This window comes from Oncorhynchus tshawytscha, linkage group LG15 (assembly GCF_018296145.1).
Source record: "Oncorhynchus tshawytscha isolate Ot180627B linkage group LG15, Otsh_v2.0, whole genome shotgun sequence".
Lineage (NCBI taxonomy): Eukaryota > Metazoa > Chordata > Actinopteri > Salmoniformes > Salmonidae > Oncorhynchus > Oncorhynchus tshawytscha.
In genome coordinates this window covers 30,963,189-30,980,693 of record NC_056443.1, presented here as the reverse complement: position 1 = coordinate 30,980,693, position 17,505 = coordinate 30,963,189, and the positions used below count along the sequence as shown (strand labels likewise).

Genomic DNA, 17,505 nt, shown 5'->3' with positions numbered 1-17,505 from the left:
GGCAGTGTTCGGTGCTCGGCGTAGCCTGTCCCCAAAGGTCTTCATGAGGATGTCATTTAGATAAATGTTCCCAATTAAAGCCCTTCCTGTATTCATTTGGGACATGGGTGCGTGGGTGGGTGGGTGGGTGGGTGGGGGGTTGGGCTAATGACACTGTCGGCTCCTCCACTGAGCCGGATCCAACCGGTGGATGTGGGCGATGGTGGAGTCATCTTTACCAGATTAGGATGCGGATGTGGCCGTGAGGGACTTCGACTTTGCACACTGATGCAAAGACAAACATACACACACAAACACACACACAGACACACACACAGATCCCTGTATAGGTGGATATGTCACAGACCAAAAGTATACATTATGATGGCTCTTCACAGAAGGGTTCATACTGAAAAGCTTTCAAAGTAAACTTGAAGACTTTTTCCCTTCAGAATGAGTCCCGTTACATTCTGTGCCATAGAGTTGAAGGAGATACCTGATGTAATCAAAAGCTGCCTCGCGACAACTCTTCTCACCTCTCAATGCTGTTTCAACTACCTCTTCATTCGCTTCTCCATCTCCCTCCTTCCCTCTCTCTCACCACCTCTCCCTCCCTCTCTCCCTCCACCTCTCCCACCACCTCTTCCTCCCTCTCTCCTTCCACCTCTCTCTCCCAACCCTCTCTCCCACCACCTCTTCTCTCCCACCACCTCTTTCTCCTACCACCTCTCTCCCACCACCTCTTTCTCCCACCACCTCTCTCCCACCACCTCTCTCCCACCACCTCTTTCTCCCACCACCTCTCCCTCCCTCTCTCCCTCCACCTCTCCCACCACCTCTCCCTCCCTCTCTCCCACCACCTCTTTCTCCCACCACCTCTCTCTCCCTCCCTCTCTCCCACCACTTCTCTCTCCCACCACCTCTCTCCCACCACCTCTCTCTCCTTCCCTCCCACCACCTCTCCCTCCCTCTCTCCCACCACCTCTATCTCCCTCCCTCTCTCCCACCACCTCTCTCTCCCACCACCCCTCTCTCCCACCACCTCTCTCCTTCCCTCTCTCCCACCACCTCTCTCTCCCACCACCTCTCTCTCCCACCATCTCTCTCTCCCACCACCTCGCCTTCCCTCTCTCCCACCACCTCTCTCTCCCACCACCTCGCCTTCCCTCTCTCCCACCACCTCTCTCTCCCACCACCCTCTCTCCCACCACCTCTCTCTCCCACCATCTCTCTCTCCCACCACCTCTCTCCTTCCCTCTCTCCCACCACCTCTCTCTCCCACCACCTCTCTCTCCCACCATCTCTCTCTCCCACCACCTCTCTCCTTCCCTCTCTCCCACCACCTCTCTCTCCCACCACCTCTCTCTCCCACCATCTCTCTCTCCCACCACCTCGCCTTCCCTCTCTCCCACCACCCCTCTCTCCCACCACCTCGCCTTCCCTCTCTCCCACCACCTCTCTCTCCCACCACCTCTCGTTCTAAACTACCTGAGTCCCTCATGGCCATCAGGTGGGCGAGTGAGACATCCACCGGCTCCATTAGCCAGCAGACAGTTATGCAAACACTAACAAACTATAGCCAATTGTTAGAGATGCTAATTCTCTCTGACTTCTCTTGGACCAAGGTACTTTGAGTGGAGAAGGTTAGACTAAAGTTTCAACTACCTCTTAATTCGCTTCTCCATCTCCCTCCTTCCCTCTCTCCCTCCACCTCTCCCACCTACTCTCCCTCCCTCTCTCCTTCCACCTCTCTCCCACCACCTTTCTCTCCCTCCCTCACTCCCACCACCTCTCTCCTTCCACCTCTCTCTCTCTCCCTCCCTCTCTCCACCACCTCTCTCCCACCACCTCTCTCTCCCTCTCTCTCTCCCACCACCTCTCTCTCCCACCACCTCTCTCCCACCAACTCTCCCTCCCTCTGTCCCACCACCTCTCTCTTCCTCCCTCTCTCCCACAACCTCTCTCCCACCACCTCTCTCCTTCCCTCTCTCCCACCGCCTCTCCCACCACCTCTCCCACAACCTCTCTCCCACCACCTCTCTCCTTCCCTCTCTCCCACCACCTCTCCCACCACCTCTCTCCCACCACCTCTCTCTCCCTCTCTCTCTCCCACCACCTCTCTCTCCCACCACCTCTCTCCCACCAACTCTCCCTCCCTCTGTCCCACCACCTCTCTCTTCCTCCCTCTCTCCCACAACCTCTCTCCCACCACCTCTCTCCTTCCCTCTCTCCCACCGCCTCTCCCACCACCTCTCCCACAACCTCTCTCCCACCACCTCTCTCCTTCCCTCTCTCCCACCACCTCTCCCACCACCTCTCTCCCACCACCTCTCTCTCCCTCTCTCTCTCCCACCACCTCTCTCTCCCACCACCTCTCTCTCCCACCACCTCTCTCCCACCAACTCTCCCTCCCTCTGTCCCACCACCTCTCTCTTCCTCCCTCTCTCCCACAACCTCTCTCTCACCACCTCTCTCCTTCCCTCTCTCCCACCGCCTCTCCCACCACCTCTCCCACAACCTCTCTCCCACCACCTCTCTCCTTCCCTCTCTCCCACCGCCTCTCCCACCACCTCTCTCCCACCCCCTCTCTCTCCCTCCCCCTCTCTCTCCCACCACCTCTCTCTCCCACCATCTCTCTCTCCCTCCACCTCTCTCTCCCACCACCTCTCTCTCCCTCCACCTCTCTCTCCCACCACCCTCTCTCTCTCCCTCTCTCCCACATCCTCTCTCTCCCTCCCTCTCTCCCACATCCTCTCTCTCCCTCCCTCTCTCCCACCACCTCTCCCTCCCTCTCTCCCACCACCTCTCTCTCCCTCCCTCTCTCCCACCACCTCTCCCTCCCTCTCTCCCACCACCTCTCTCTCCCTCCCTCTCTCCCACCACCTCTCTCTCTCTCCCACATCCTTTCTCTCCCTCCCTCTCTCCCACATCCTCTCTCTCCCTCCCTCTCTCCCACATCCTCTCTCTCCTTCCCTCTCTCCCACCACCTCTCTCTCCCACCACCTCTCCTTCCCTTTCTCCCACCACCTCTCTCTCCCACTACCCCTCTCTCCCACCACCTCTCTCTCCCTCCCATGTCTCCTTCCCTTTCTCCCTCCCTCTCTCCCTCTCTCCCACCACCCCTCTCTCCCACCATGTCTCCTTCCCTCTCTCCCACCACCTCTCTCTCCTACCACCTCTCCTTCCTTCTCTCCCACCACCTCTCTCTCCCACCATGTCTCCTTCCCTCTCTCCCACCACCTCTCTCTCCTACCACCTCTCCTTCCTTCTCTCCCACCACCTCTCTCTCCCACCATGTCTCCTTCCCTCTCTCCCACCAACTCTCTCTCCCACCACCTCTCTCTCCCACCACGTTTCCTTCCCTCTCTCCCACCACCTCTCTCTCCTACCACCTCTCCTTCCTTCTCTCCCACCACCTCTCTCTCCCACCATGTCTCCTTCCCTCTCTCCCACCACCTCTCTCTCCCACCACGTCTCCTTCCCTCTCTCCCACCACCTCTCTCTCCCACCACCTCTCTCTCCCACCACGTCTCCTTCCCTCTCTCCCACCACCTCTCTCTCCCACCATCTCTCTCTCCCACCACGTCTCCTTCCCTCTCTCCCACCAACTCTCTCTCCCACCATCTCTCTCTCCCACCACGTCTCCTTCCCTCTCTCCCACCACCTCTCTCTCCCACCATCTCTCTCTCCCACCACGTCTCCTTCCCTCTCTCCCACCAACTCTCTCTCCCACCACCCCTCTCTCCCACCACGTCTCCTTCCCTCTCTCCCACCACCTCTCTCTCCCACCACCTCTCTCTCCCACCACGTCTCCTTCCCTCTCTCCCACCACCTCTCTCTCCCACCACGTCTCCTTCCCTCTCTCCCACCACCTCTCTCTCCCACCACGTCTCCTTCCCTCTCTCCCACCACCTCTCTCTCCCACCACGTCTCCTTCCCTCTCTCCCACCACCTCTCTCTCCCACCACCTCTCGTTCTAAACTACCTGAGTACCTCATGGCCATCAGGTGGGCGAGTGAGACATTCACCGGCTCCATTAGCCAGCAGACAGTTATGCAAACACTAACAAACTATAGCCAATGGGTAGAGATGCTAATTCTCTCTGACTTCTCTTGGACCAAGGTACTTTTGAGTGGAGAAGGTTAGACTAAAGTCACTGGAAAATAACCCAGCTGGGCCTTAACGCGAGGCACATTTTCATCTCAATGTTGATTAGATTAAAAGTTGACAACGATAATTGTGATATGCAAATGTCTCTTTCTTCTCCCGCATATATTACAGCGTGGTAGAGTGTGTTCTCTAGCAATGGCAGGCTTATATGACACATTCTGGGTTTCAAACTGAGCTTGTTAAGAAACAATTTTATTTGTAAATTGAATATGCAATGTTGGATTCCGATTTCTATAATTATGCGCACTGGGTGAACCAGATGCATTTTCATGAGCGTGTGGAAAATACGAAAATGTGGTTATTTGCAATTGGTGGGAGAATGTATTCCTTTTGAAATTAATTGAATAATTGAATTAATGATTTAAATCCATTTCCATGTTCCTCTTTAAGAGACACTGTTTAATGTCGTTCCTTAAGGATATGCAACGCGATGTGCCGATCCAATCTCAAAGATATGTGAAAAAGAAGGATTTGCATTATAGCTCTAGCTTCTGAGGATCGTCAGATCATTTTTTCACTCTCATTTCAACTCTGCTTTCACAGTCCACGCCAGTGAATTGAAATAAAACATCAAAGCGGTCTCACATTGCACCCTACGGTTTTTATATAACAGTTATTGCTTATTTGGGACTTGATGAAGACATAACTGTTGGCCTGTGAACCATCAACACATATGTAGTGACCGCTGACTTTCTGCTCTATTTCAAAACTCAGTTGCTTCTATAAAGATGTTATTACATAGAGAATATACTGTAATGGCACTGTGATAGATCAGTGTCTCTTATACTGTGATAGATCAGTGTCTCTTATACTGTGATAGATCAGTGTCTCTTATACTGTGATAGATCAGTGTCTCTTATACTGTGGTAGATCAGTGTCTCTTATACTGTGATAGATCAGTGTCTCTTATACTGTGATAGATCAGTGTCTCTTATACTGTGATAGATCAGTGTCTCTTATACTGTGATAGATCAGTGTCTCTTATACTGTGATAGATCAGTGTCTCTTATACTGTGATAGATCAAGTGTCTCTTATACTGTGATAGATCAGTGTCTCTTATACTGTGATAGATCAGTGTCTCTTATACTGTGATAGATCAGTGTCTCTTATACTGTGATAGATCAGTGTCTCTTATACTGTGATAGATCAGTGTCTCTTATACTGTGATAGATCAGTGTCTGTGATAGATCAGTATCTCTTATACTGTGATAGCTCAGTATCTCTTATACTGTGATAGCTCAAGTTTTCTTATACTTAACCCTAATTTGCTCCAGGGGTGTCGTACTACTATTGCTGACCCAGTAAAAACAACACATTTCACTGCACCTATCTGGTGTAAAACAAATGATGACAGTTCTGATCCCATATCAGACTGACAAAAGGAAGGTCTTGTAGTGGTAAGAACCATGTGGGCCCCTGAGGGCATCTATATGGGGAGGTTCATAAGCCTCTGATTCAGGGGGTCACAGTGTCAGAAACAGTCATAACATGGCTGTCAAACCTGACACATATAGAATGTTGAGAGGTTGATGGTAGATTACTGAAAGGTTGATGGTAGATTACTGAAAGGTTGATGGTAGATTACTGAAAGGTTGATGGTAGATTACTGAAAGGTCGATGGTAGATTACTGAAAGGTCGATGGTAGATTACTGAGAGGTTGATGGTAGATTACTGAAAGGTCGATGGTAGAGTACTGAGAGGTCGATGGTAGAGTACTGAGAGGTTGATGGTAGAGTACTGAGAGGTTGATGGTAGAGTACTGAGAGGTCGATGGTAGAGGAAAGGTTGATGGTAGAGTACTGAAAGGTCGATGGTAGATTACTGAAAGGTCGATGGTAGATTACTGAGAGGTTGATGGTAGAGGAAAGGTTGATGGTAGAGTACTGAAAGGTCGATGGTAGATTACTGAGAGGTTGATGGTAGAGGAAAGGTTGATGGTAGAGTACTGAAAGGTCGATGGTAGATTACTGAGAGGTTGATGGTAGAGGAAAGGTTGATGGTAGAGTACTGAAAGGTTGATGGTAGAGTACTGAAAGGTCGATGGTAGATTACTGAGAGGTTGATGGTAGATTACTGAGAGGTTGATGGTAGAGTACTGAAAGGTCGATGGTAGATTACTGAGAGGTCGATGGTAGAGTACTGAGAGGTTGATGGTAGATTACTGAGAGGTCGATGGTAGAGTACTGAGAGGTTGATGGTAGATTACTGAGAGGTTGATGGTAGAGTACTGAGAGGTCGATGGTAGATTACTGAGAGGTTGATGGTAGAGGAAAGGTTGATGGTAGAGTACTGAAAGGTCGATGGTAGATTACTGAGAGGTTGATGGTAGATTACTGAGAGGTCGATGGTAGATTACTGAGAGGTTGATGGTAGAGTACTGAGAGGTGCCGGTCCTCTGTTGCCTATTTCAGATTTGAGATATTACCAAGTTGTGGAAAACTTTGTTCATCCGTGCCGTTTGTCCATAGTGATGAGACAGTCACGTAGGTGACATCATTTCTATTCTTCACTGGTAGCTCCAAGTGGGGAGTCTCTTGGGAATATGTTGAGTCACAAATACTGCAGATCCTTGTTCTGGAACAGACAAACGGAAAAAGAGATGGAGGGCCCGAGGGAGCTCTCATAAGCAGTCTTTGTTTTGACAGTGGCCCTCGTCCCCAATTACTGTGCTCCAGTAGCTCTGTAGCACACTTCAGAGAGCCCATCCTCCACACCTGCGTGCATTTACCTGGACTGACCCTCCCTCTCATCTCGGTTGGCCAGCCGCCCGGCTGGCTAGCTGCCCTATTGGTTCACATGGCATGCTGTACGGGTGGTGTTGTCCCAGCTGCGCGTTGCTATTGGCTGCGTGACTGTCAGTGACTCAGCATAGCATAACTGCGCTCTTCCTTCAGTAATATTGTTTCATTAAATTATTTATGAATGTGAAATATTTGGGTCATATGAATCATTGTTGATATAGTTAAATTAAATTGTGACTTTAAAAAGATGGGTAAAAATAACAATTTTTCTCCTCTCGTGGATATATATTAATTTGCACACATGTGTGAGTTATACTGTACTGTGAGGGTTATACTGTACCTTGTGGGTTATACTGTACTGTGTGGGTTATACTGTAATGTGTGGGTTATACTGTGATGTGTGGGTTATACTGTACTGTGAGGGTTATACTGTACCTTGTGGGTTATACTGTACTGTGTGGGTCATACTGTACTGTGTGGGTTATACTGTACCTTGTGGGTTATACTGTACTGTGTGGGTTATACTGTACTGTGTGGGTTATAATGTACTGTGAGGGTTTTACTGTACTGTGTGGGTTATAATATACTGTGAGGGTTATACTGTAATGTGTGGGTTATACTGTACTGTGTGGGTTAAACTGTAATGTGTGGGTTATACTGTAATGTGTGGGTTATACTGTACTGTGTGGGTTATACTGTAATGTGTGGTTTATACTGTTATGTGTGGGTAACACTGTACTGTGTGGGTTATACTGTACTGTGTGGGTTATACTGTTATGTGTGGGTTATACTGTACTGTGTGGGTTATACTGTAATGTGTGGGTTATACTGTGATGTGTGGGTTATACTGCACTGTGTGGGTTATACTGTACCTTGTGGGTTATACTGTACTGTGTGGGTTATACTGTACGGTGTGGGTTATAATGTACTGTGAGGGTTATACTGTAATGTGTGGGTTGTACTGTACCTTGTGGGTTATACTGTACTGTGTGGGTTATACTGTACTGTGTGGGTTATACTGTACCTTGTGGGTTATACTGTACTGTGTGGGTTATACTGTACTGTGTGAGTTATAATGTATTGTGTGGGTTATACTGTGATGTGTGGGTTATACTGCACTGTGTGGGTTATACTGTACTGTGTGGGTTATACTGTACCTTGTGGGTTATACTGTACTGTGTGGGTTATACTGTACTGTGTGGGTTATAATGTACTGTGAGGGTTATACTGTACTGTGTGGGTTATAATGTACTGTGAGGGTTATACTGTAATGTGTGGTTTATACTGTACTGTGTGGGTTATACTGTTATGTGTGGGTTATACTGTAATGTGTGGGTTATACTGTGATGTGTGGGTTATACTGTACTGTGTGGGTTATACTGTTATTTGTGGGTTATACTGCACTGTGTGGGTTATACTGTAATGTGTGGGTTATACTGTGATGTGTGGGTTATACTGTTATGTGTGGGTTATACTGTTATTTGTGGGTTACACTGTACTGTGTGGGTTATACTGTAATGTGTGGGTTATACTGTGATGTGTGGGTTATACTGCACTGTGTAGGTTATACTGTTCTGCGTGGGTTATACTGTAATGTGTGGGTTATAATGTACTGTGAGGGTTATACTGTAATGTGTGGGTTATACTGTACTGTGTGTGTTATACTGTAATGTTTGGATTATACTGTAATGTGTGGGTTATACTGTACTGTGTGGGTTGTACTGCACTGTGTAGGTTATACTGTACTGCGTGGGTTATACTGTAATGTGTGGGTTATAATGTACTGTGAGGGTTATACTGTACTGTGTGGGTTATACTGTACTGTGTGGGTTAAACTGTACTGTGTGGGTTATACTGTACTGTGTGGGTTGTACTGTTATTTGTGGGTTATACTGTACTGTGTGGGTTATACTGTAATGTGTGGGTTATACTGTGATGTGTGGGTTATACTGCACTGTGTGGGTTGTACTGCACTGTGTGCGTTATACTGTACTGTGTGGGTTATACTGTACTGTGTGGGTTAAACTGTACTGTGTGGGTTATACTGTACTGTGTGGGTTGTACTGTTATTTGTGGGTTATACTGTACTGTGTGGGTTATACTGTAATGTGTGGGTTATACTGTGATGTGTGGGTTATACTGTACTGTGTGGGTTATACTGTTATTTGTGGGTTATACTGTACTGTGTGGTTTATACTGTAATGTTTGGGTTATACTGTGATGTGTGGGTTATACTGTTATGTGTGGGTTATACTGTTATTTGTGGGTTATACTGTACTGTGTGGGTTATACTGTAATGTGTGGGTTATACTGGGATGTGTGGGTTATACTGTACTGTGTGGGTTATACTGTTATTTGTGGGTTATACTGTACTGTGTGGGTTATACTGTAATGTGTGGGTTATACTGTGATGTGTGGGTTATACTGTTATGTGTGGGTTATACTGTTATTTGTGGGTTACACTGTACTGTGTGGGTTATACTGTAATGTGCGGGTTATATTGTGATGTGTGGGTTATACTGTACTGTGTGGGTTGTACTGCACTGTGTAGGTTATACTGTACTGCATGGGTTATACTGTAATGTGTGGGTTATACTGTACTGTGTGGGTTATAATGTACTGTGAGGGTTATACTCTACTGTGTGGGTTATACTGTACTGTGTGGGTTAAACTGTACTGTGTGGGTTATACTGTTAATTGTGGGTTACACTGTACTGTGTGGGTTATACTGTAATGTGTGGGTTATACTGTGATGTGTGGGTTGTACTGTGATGTGTGGGTTATACTGCACTGTGTGGGTTGTACTGCACTGTGTGCGTTATACTGTACTGTGTGGGTTATACTGTTATGTGTGGGTTATACTGTTATTTGTGGGTTACACTGTACTGTGTGGGTTATACTGTGATGTGTGGGTTATACTGCACTGTGTGGGTTATACTGTACTGTGTGGGTTAAACTGTAATGTGTGGGTTATACTGTAATGTGTGGGTTATACTGTACTGTGTGGGTTATACTGTAATGTGTGGGTTATACTGTTATTTGTGGGTTACACTGTACTGTGTGGGTTATACTGTTATTTGTGGGTTATTCTGTACTGTGTGGGTTATACTGTAATGTGTGGGTTATACTGTGATGTGTGGGTTATACTGCACTGTGTGGGTTATACTGTTATGTGTGGGTTATACTGTTATTTGTGGGTTACACTGTACTGTGTGGGTTATACTGTAATGTGTGGGTTATACTGTGATGTGTGGGTTATACTGCACTGTGTGGGTTATACTGTTATGTGTGGGTTATACTGTTATTTGTGGGTTACACTGTACTGTGTGGGTTATACTGTAATGTGTGGGTTATACTGTGATGTGTGGGTTATACTGCACTGTGTGGGTTATACTGTACTGTGTGGGTTAAACTGTAATGTGTGGGTTATACTGTAATGTGTGGGTTATACTGTACTGTGTGGGTTATACTGTAATGTGTGGGTTATACTGTTATGTGTGGGTTATACTGTACTGTGTGGGTTATACTGTACTGTGTGGGTTATACTGTTATGTGTGGGTTATACTGCACTGTGTGGGTTATACTGTAATGTGTGGGTTATACTGTGATGTGTGGGTTATACTGCACTGTGTGGGTTATACTGTACTGTGTGGGTTATACTGTACTGTGTGGGTTATACTGTTATTTGTGGGTTACACTGTATTGTGTGGGTTATACTGTGATGTGTGGGTTATACTGCACTGTGTAGGTTATACTGTTCTGCGTGGGTTATACTGTAATGTGTGGGTTATAATGTACTGTGAGGGTTATACTGTAATGTGTGGGTTATACTGTACTGTGTGTGTTATACTGTAATGTTTGGATTATACTGTAATGTGTGGGTTATACTGTACTGTGTGGGTTGTACTGCACTGTGTAGGTTATACTGTACTGCGTGGGTTATACTGTAATGTGTGGGTTATAATGTACTGTGAGGGTTATACTGTACTGTGTGGGTTATACTGTACTGTGTGGGTTAAACTGTACTGTGTGGGTTATACTGTACTGTGTGGGTTGTACTGTTATTTGTGGGTTATACTGTACTGTGTGGGTTATACTGTAATGTGTGGGTTATACTGTGATGTGTGGGTTATACTGCACTGTGTGGGTTGTACTGCACTGTGTGCGTTATACTGTACTGTGTGGGTTATACTGTACTGTGTGGGTTGTACTGCACTGTGTGGGTTATACTGTACTGTGTGGGTTATACTGTTATTTGTGGGTTATACTGTACTGTGTGGGTTATACTGTAATGTGTGGGTTATACTGTGATGTGTGGGTTATACTGTACTGTGTGGGTTATACTGTTATTTGTGGGTTATACTGTACTGTGTGGGTTATACTGTAATGTTTGGGTTATACTGTGATGTGTGGGTTATACTGTACTGTGTGGGTTATACTGTTATTTGTGGGTTATACTGTACTGTGTGGGTTATACTGTAATGTGTGGGTTATACTGGGATGTGTGGGTTATACTGTACTGTGTGGGTCATACTGTTATTTGTGGGTTATACTGTACTGTGTGGGTTATACTGTAATGTGTGGGTTATACTGTGATGTGTGGGTTATACTGTTATGTGTGGGTTATACTGTTATTTGTGGGTTACACTGTACTGTGTGTGTTATACTGTAATGTGCGGGTTATATTGTGATGTGTGGGTTATACTGTACTGTGTGGGTTGTACTGCACTGTGTAGGTTATACTGTACTGCATGGGTTATACTGTAATGTGTGGGTTATACTGTACTGTGTGGGTTATAATGTACTGTGAGGGTTATACTCTACTGTTTTGGTTATACTGTACTGTGTGGGTTAAACTGTACTGTGTGGGTTATACTGTTAATTGTGGGTTACACTGTACTGTGTGGGTTATACTGTAATGTGTGGGTTATACTGTGATGTGTGGGTTGTACTGTGATGTGTGGGTTATACTGCACTGTGTGGGTTGTACTGCACTGTGTGCATTATACTGTACTGTGTGGGTTATACTGTTATGTGTGGGTTATACTGTTATTTGTGGGTTACACTGTACTGTGTGGGTTATACTGTGATGTGTGGGTTATACTGCACTGTGTGGGTTATACTGTACTGTGTGGGTTAAACTGTAATGTGTGGGTTATACTGTAATGTGTGGGTTATACTGTACTGTGTGGGTTATACTGTAATGTGTGGGTTATACTGTTATGTGTGGGTTATACTGTACTGTGTGGGTTATACTGTACTGTGTGGGTTATACTGTTATGTGTGGGTTATACTGTACTGTGTGGGTTATACTGTTATGTGTGGGTTATACTGTAATGTGTGGGTTATACTGTGATGTGTGGGTTATACTGTACTGTGTGGGTTATACTGTTATTTGTGGGTTATACTGTACTGTGTGGGTTATACTGTAATGTGTGGGTTATACTGTGATGTGTGGGTTATACTGCACTGTGTGGGTTATACTGTTATGTGTGGGTTATACTGTTATTTGTGGGTTACACTGTACTGTGTGGGTTATACTGTAATGTGTGGGTTATACTGTGATGTGTGGGTTATACTGCACTGTGTGGGTTATACTGTTATGTGTGGGTTATACTGTTATTTGTGGGTTACACTGTAATGTGTGGGTTATACTGTGATGTGTGGGTTATACTGCACTGTGTGGGTTATACTGTACTGTGTGGGTTAAACTGTAATGTGTGGGTTATACTGTAATGTGTGGGTTATACTGTACTGTGTGGGTTATACTGTAATGTGTGGGTTATACTGTTATGTGTGGGTTATACTGTACTGTGTGGGTTATACTGTACTGTGTGGGTTATACTGTTATGTGTGGGTTATACTGCACTGTGTGGGTTATACTGTAATGTGTGGGTTATACTGTGATGTGTGGGTTATACTGCACTGTGTGGGTTATACTGTACTGTGTGGGTTATACTGTACTGTGTGGGTTATACAGTTATTTGTGGGTTACACTGTATTGTGTGGGTTATACTGTAATGTGTGGGTTATACTGTGATGTGTGGGTTATACTGTGATGTGTGGGTTATACTGCACTGTGTGGGTTGTACTGCACTGTGTGCGTTATACTGTACTGTGTAGGTTATACTGTACTGTGTGGGTTATACTGTTATTTGTGGGTTACACTGTACTGTGTGGGTTATACTGTAATGTGTGGGTTATACTGTGATGTGTGGGTTATACAGCACCATGTGGGTTATACTGTACTGTGTGGGTTATACTGTAATGTGTGGGTTATACTGTAATGTGTGGGTTATACTGTACTGTGGGGGTTATACTTTAATGTGTGGGTTATACTGTTATGTGTGGGTTATACTGTACTGTGTGGGTTATACTGTACTGTGTGGGTTATACTGTTATGTGTGGGTTATACTGTACTCTGTGGGTTATACTGTACTGTGTGGGTTATACTGTGATGTGTGGGTTATACTGCACTGTGTGGGTTATACTGTACTGTGTGGGTTATACTGTACTGTGTGGGTTATACTGTTATGTGTGGGTTATACTGTAATGTGTGGGTTATACTGTACTGTGTGGGTTATACTGTTATGTGTGGGTTATACTGTAATGTGTGGGTTATACTGTGATGTGTGGGTTATACTGTACTGTGTGGGTTATACTGTTATCTGTGGGTTATACTGTACTGTGTGGGTTTTACTGTAATGTGTGGGTTATACTGTGATGTGTGGGTTATACTGCACTGTGTGGGTTATACTGTTATGTGTGGGTTACACTGTATGTGTGGGTTATACTGTAATGTGTGGGTTATACTGTGATGTGTGGGTTATACTGCACTGTGTGGGTTATACTGTTATGTGTGGGTTATACTGTACTGTGTGGGTTATGCTGTAATGTGTGGGTTATACTGTAATGTGTGGGTTATACTGTACTGTGTGGGTTGTACTGCACTGTGTAGGTTATACTGTACTGCGTGGGTTATACTGTAATGTGTGGGTTATACTGTACTGTGTGGGTTATAATGTACTGTGAGGGTTATACTGTACTGTGTGGGTTATACTGTTATGTGTGGGTTATACTGTACTCTGTGGGTTATACTGTAATGTGTGGGTTATACTGTGATGTGTGGGTTATACTGCACTGTGTGGGTTATACTGTACTGTGTGGGTTATACTGTACTGTGTGGGTTATACTGTTATGTGTGGGTTATACTGTAATGTGTGGGTTATACTGTGATGTGTGGGTTATACTGTACTGTGTGGGTTATACTGTTATCTGTGGGTTATACTGTACTGTGTGGGTTTTACTGTAATGTGTGGGTTATACTGTGATGTGTGGGTTATACTGCACTGTGTGGGTTATACTGTTATGTGTGGGTTATACTGTTATTTGTGGGTTACACTGTACTGTGTGGGTTATACTGTAATGTGTGGGTTATACTGTGATGTGTGGGTTATACTGCACTGTGTGGGTTATACTGTTATGTGTGGGTTATACTGTACTGTGTGGGTTATGCTGTAATGTGTGGGTTATACTGTAATGTGTGGGTTATACTGTACTGTGTGGGTTGTACTGCACTGTGTAGGTTATACTGTACTGCGTGGGTTATACTGTAATGTGTGGGTTATACTGTACTGTGTGGGTCATAATGTACTGTGAGGGTTATACTGTACTGTGTGGGTTATACTGTACTGTGTGGGTTAAACTGTACTGTGTGGGTTATACTGTTATTTGTGGGTTACACTGTACTGTGTGGGTTATACTGTAATGTGTGGGTTATACTGTGATGTGTGGGTTATACTGCACTGTGTGGGTTGTACTGTACTGTGTGGGTTATAATGTACTGTGTTGGTTATACTCTAATGTGTGGGTTATACTGTACTGTGTGGGTTATACTGTACTGTGTTGGTTATAATGTACTGTGTTGGTTATACTCTAATGTGTGGGTTATACTGTACTGTGTGGGTTATAATGTACTGTGTTGGTTATACTCTAATGTGTGGGTTATACTGTACTGTGTGGGTTATACTGTACTGTGTGGGTTATACTGTACTGTGTGGGTTGTACTGCACTTTGTGCATTATACTGTACTGTGTGGGTTATACTGTACTGTGTGGGTTATACTGTACTGTGTGGGTTATACTGTACAGTGTGAGTTATACTGTACTGTGTGGGTTATACTGTACTGTGTGGGTTATACTCTAATGTGTGGCTTATACTGCACTGTGTGAGTTATACTGTACTGTGTGGGTTATACTGTACTGTGTGGGTTATACTGTACTGTGTGGGTTATACTGTACTGTGTGGGTTATTCTACACTGTGTGGGTTATACTGTACTGTGTGGGTTATACAGTAATGTGTGGGTTATGCTGTAATGTGTGGGTTATACTGTAATGTGTGGGTTATATTGGACTGTGTGGGTTATACTGTAATGTGTGGGTTATACTGTACTGTGTGGGTTATCCTGGACTGTGTGGGTTATACTGTAATGTGTGGGTTATACAGTAATGTGTGGGTTATGCTGTACTGTGTGGGTTATACTGTAATGTGTGGGTTATACTGCATGTCGTTGTCTCTTCCATTATTCTACTGTATTTACCCATGACATCCTCCCAAACTCTACTCTGTTCTACTCTAATTCTCAGACTCTACTGTTCTGACACTCTCTAATGTACTGCCCCACTCCTGGCCCTGACAGTACATCTCCTCCCTGGCCTTTCTGCTGCACTGTATATCACTGTCGTCCCAACTTCCAGTGGCCCACAGGGGCCTATATCTCCTCAGAGAGTCTGGAGCCGTAGTTTGAGGAAGCTGTGCCGAGCGAGATGGCACAACTCCAAATCAGACTGCCTCTCTATCATCGTTCAGGAAATGAAGGATGAGAGAGGAAGAGAGCTAGAGAGAGAGAGAGAGTGACAGAGTGAGAGTGTGTGCTACCTATATACCTAGTGTGCTATCTATATCCCTCAATAGTATTCCCATACTATTGAAAGGCTTGTATTGAAAGGCTTGTATTGGCTCACATGAACACCATCATCCCAGAAACCCTAGACCCACTCCAATTTGCATACCGCCCCAACAGATCCACAGATGATGCAATCTCCATTGCACTCCACACTGCCCTTTCCCACCTGGACAAAAGGAACATCTATGGGAGAATTAATTGACTACAGCTCAGCGTTCAACACCATAGTGCCCTCAAAGCTCATCAATAAGCTAAGGACCCTGGGACTAAATGCCTCTCTCTGTAACTGGGTCCTGGACTTCCTGACGGGCCACTCCCAGGTGGTAAGGGTAGTTAACAACACATGCGCCACACTGATCCTCAACACAGGGGCCCCTCAGGGGTGCGTGCTCAGTCCCCTCCTGTACTCCCTGTTTACCCATGACTGCATGGACAGGCACGACTCCAACACCATCACTAAGTTTTCTGGTGACAGAACAGTGGTAGGCCTGATCACCAACAACGACTAGACAGCCTATAGGGAGGAGGCCAGAGACCTGGCCGTGTGGTGCCAGGACAACAACCTCTCCCTCAACGTGATCAAGACAAAGGAGATGATTGTGGACTACAGGAAAAAGAGGACCGAGCACGCCACCATTCTCATCGATGGGGCTGCAGTGGAGCAGGTTGAGAGCTTCAAGTTCCTTGGTGTCCACATCACCAACAAACTAACATGGTCCAAGCACACCAAGACAGTCATGAAGAGGGCACAACAAAACCTATTCCCTCTCAGGAGACTGAAAAGATTTGGCCTGGGTCCTCAGATCCTCAAAAGTTCTACAGCTGCACCATCGAGAGCATCCTGACTAGTTGCATTACTGCCTGGTATGGCAACTGCTCAGCATCCGACTGCAAGGCACTACAGAGGTTAGTGCGTACGGCCCAGTACATCACAGGGGCCAAGCTTCCTGCCATCCAGCACCTCTATACCAGGCGGTGTCAGAGGAAGGCCCTAAAAATTGTCAAAGACTCCAGCCACCCTAGTCATAGACTGTTCTCTTTGCTACCACATGGCAAGCGGTACCAGAGCGCCAAGTCTAGGTCCAAGAGGCTTCTAAACACCTCACCCCCTCTTTACACTGCTGCTACTCTCTGTTGTAATCTATGCATAGTCCCATCTCTCATCTCCACAGAGGAACTTTAGAGCTCTGTCAGACTATCGGGTTGTTGGTTACCTCCCTGACCATGGCCCTTCTCCCCCGATTGCTCAGTTTGGCTGGGCAGTCAGCTCTTGAAAGAATCTTGAGGATCTTCCATGCTGCAGCCATTTTTTGGTACCCTTCCCCAGATCTGTGCCTTGACACAATCCTGTCTCTGAGCTCTACAGACAATTCCTTCAACCTCATGAATTGGTTTTTGCTCTGAAATGCACTGTCAACTGTGGGATCTTATATAGACAGGTGTGTGCCTTTCCGAATCATGTCCAATCAATTGAATTTACCATAGGTGGACTCCAATCAAGTTGTAGAAACATCTCAAAGATGATAAATGGAAACAGGATGCAAGTGCGATCAATTTCGAGTCTCATAGCAAAGGGTCTGAATCATTATGTAAATAAGGTAAATGTAAAAACCTATTTTCACTTTGTCATTATGGGGTATTGTGTGT

At 45.7% G+C, this 17,505-nt stretch overlaps 1 protein-coding gene across 3 annotated transcripts in view; it reads left to right on the top strand.

Annotated features, from left to right (window-relative positions):
- LOC112239867 (VPS10 domain-containing receptor SorCS2-like) overlaps positions 1-17,505 on the top strand; it is a 450,420-nt gene that overhangs the window by 168,080 nt on the left and 264,835 nt on the right. The gene's annotated exons all lie outside the window — the stretch shown is intronic.